At 41.1% G+C, this 2487-nt stretch overlaps 1 pseudogene; it reads right to left on the bottom strand.

Moving 5' to 3' along the window:
* Positions 1–1107: 1107 nt before the first annotated feature.
* Positions 1108–2487, bottom strand: LOC118656526 (annotated as a pseudogene).

The raw sequence follows: 2487 nt of genomic DNA, 5'->3' as shown, positions 1-2487 counted from the left end.
TTAATCATGAGTTCTGAAAATTACCATTTGAAAATAAATTCACTTTTAACCTTTCCACTAAAGTAGGTCCACCAGATTTGGGGGGAGTGCTTGAGCCAATAAAATAAGGATAAATCACCAAGAAAAGCTGTTATTTTAAGTCTCTCTAATAAAGTGGTTACACGATATTCACACCATTATGAGTTGATTGATCATATCTAAAAGAACTTTCAAAATGCGTATGTTGGCTGTTCCCATGGGTGAGATTAGCTGAGAACACTAGCTCCCTTTTTCCTCTAGAACAACTGACACGAATGGTGTATGTGGAGGAGGAGGTGGCTACTGAAAGGGTAGGACAGAGATGTCCCAGCACAAAAAGCTGAACACTGCATTTACAATACACTTTTCCTTATGGTCTAGATGTGAACGGGGCCAACAATTCAACCTTTATTGAACACTTAGTATATAAAGGCACTCTAATTAATCCTGTGAGGAGTAGGAATTATTATTTCCCCTATCTTCACCTTGGGAAATGGGTACAGAGAGCCTTAGTATCTTGTCCAATGTCACCAAGTGAAGGTAGCCATGATTCATATTCAAGTAATTTGGTGCTACAGTCTGTGCATTTAATTTTTATATCCACACCTTTGAATGTGAATTAAATTGCTTGAATATGTTTAATCTGAAAAATTCCTAGTAACTTTAACACATTTTTATGTGTTCACTTAGGTAATCTAATAGGTTCATCATAAAACTGAACATACATCCGCTACCTACTTACCTTTAAGCAAATTAAGGTTTTTATCTAGACAACTACTACTGAAGAATACCTATTTGATCATTTGATTTCTTCTTTAAAAAAAAATTGGAAATGTTTTCAGTTAACTAATTGAGGAAAACCAAACCAGCGATTATTCTGGGTCCTTTGAAGATGTTTTACTTCACATAAAGCTGCTCTGAAGGAAAACTTTTCAATAAATAGAAAAGTTTACTATATTTTGATGCATTCACATTATTTCATTTTTAAATACATTTAAATTCTAGGTATGCTTCTTCCTTCTGTTGATTTGTTAGCACTGACATATCAATTTCAAATAGTTAGAGAGAACCGACCAGGTCTCCGTTGGTTCACTCTTCCTTTGGAGCACAGCCTCCTGGTGTTTGGGTCTCTGACACATGACCATCAACTTCACACACTTTTCTCTTCTTTGTAATTAAGTGCAAGCCCAGCAGAGTGACATCTCCCCAATATGTGTGTGTGTGTGTGTATATATATAAATATATATAACCAAATTTCTCATGCTTCTCATTATATCTAGTTACTGTGACAAGCAAGTTCTGTTTTCTTTCAGTATTAGACTTTCTGATAAATAACTTTTCCTAGTAATTCCTGCTCTGGATGCACTAAATATAATGTCCGTCAGGGCAATCTGAGAAGGTGTGTAGCAAAGGTAAGCATCCGTCAACCGCAACTCTATTAAGAAAGTCATCAGCTGTTTTCCTCCAACTCTCTGGATTCCCCAAAATGCGATAGCAGGTCTTTAAATCGACGAGAAAGCCCTCAAAAGATCAATAAGGATTGTGAGCAAAAAGGAGGAAATTAAGTTGCTGCGTACAAATCAGTTCATATTCCCAAACCTGTCCAAGAGGACTCTCCCAAAGGTTTCCAACAGTTTGTGGACTGGGTACATGGCATTCATCTACTTTGCAGGCCACAAATGTTTTATTTTCCAGGGGTGATGTTCCATTACTGAGTTAGTCAGATAAACACGCTTGGAATGCATGCAAGCTGGGCCCTCAACAAACCTTGGCATCGCTGGCTTAAACACTGAACAAAGTTCCAATCATCTTTCCTCAGGGAACCTGCAGAGGGTCCTTCTTCATGAGGCTCAAGAAAGACTGGATTGCCCTCCCGTGGTCGGCAAAACGCAGCTTGTGAGCCACATGCGGCAGTTTGGCCCCTTGAATGTGGCTCTTCCACAAAATACCACGTGCAGGCGCGCACATACAGTGCAACTGAAACTTTGTGGCCCATGTGCAGAAGTCGGTATTTTGTGGAAGAGCTGGTATTTTGTGAAAAAGCCACACTCAAGGGGCCAAAGAGCCTCATGTGGCTCACGAGCTGCGGTTTGCCGAGCCACAGTTTGCCGACCACTGCCCTACCCGGTTTGGCTCAATGGACAGAGCATCGGCCTGCAGACTCAAGGGTCCCGGGTTCGATTCCAGTCAAGGGCATGTACCTTGGTTGCGGGCACATACCCAGTGGGGAGTGTGCAGGAGGCAGCTGATCGATGTTTCTCTCTCATCAAAGTTTCTAACTCTCTAAACCTCTCCCTTCCTCTCTGTAAGAAATCAATAAAATATATTAAAAAGAAAGACTGGATCATTTGGAAGAAGCTTCCTGTGCCCCACTGCTCTGCAACTGAATTTGCCGTTGGCCGGAGGTGGTGCCAGCTGATACTCACTGGCCAAAGCCCAGGGCCGCTTCTGGCTATTGTTGTGGTACAT

This window comes from Myotis myotis, unplaced genomic scaffold, assembly GCF_014108235.1.
Source record: "Myotis myotis isolate mMyoMyo1 unplaced genomic scaffold, mMyoMyo1.p scaffold_m19_p_5, whole genome shotgun sequence".
Lineage (NCBI taxonomy): Eukaryota > Metazoa > Chordata > Mammalia > Chiroptera > Vespertilionidae > Myotis > Myotis myotis.
This window is presented reverse-complemented; position numbering and strand designations above follow the sequence as displayed.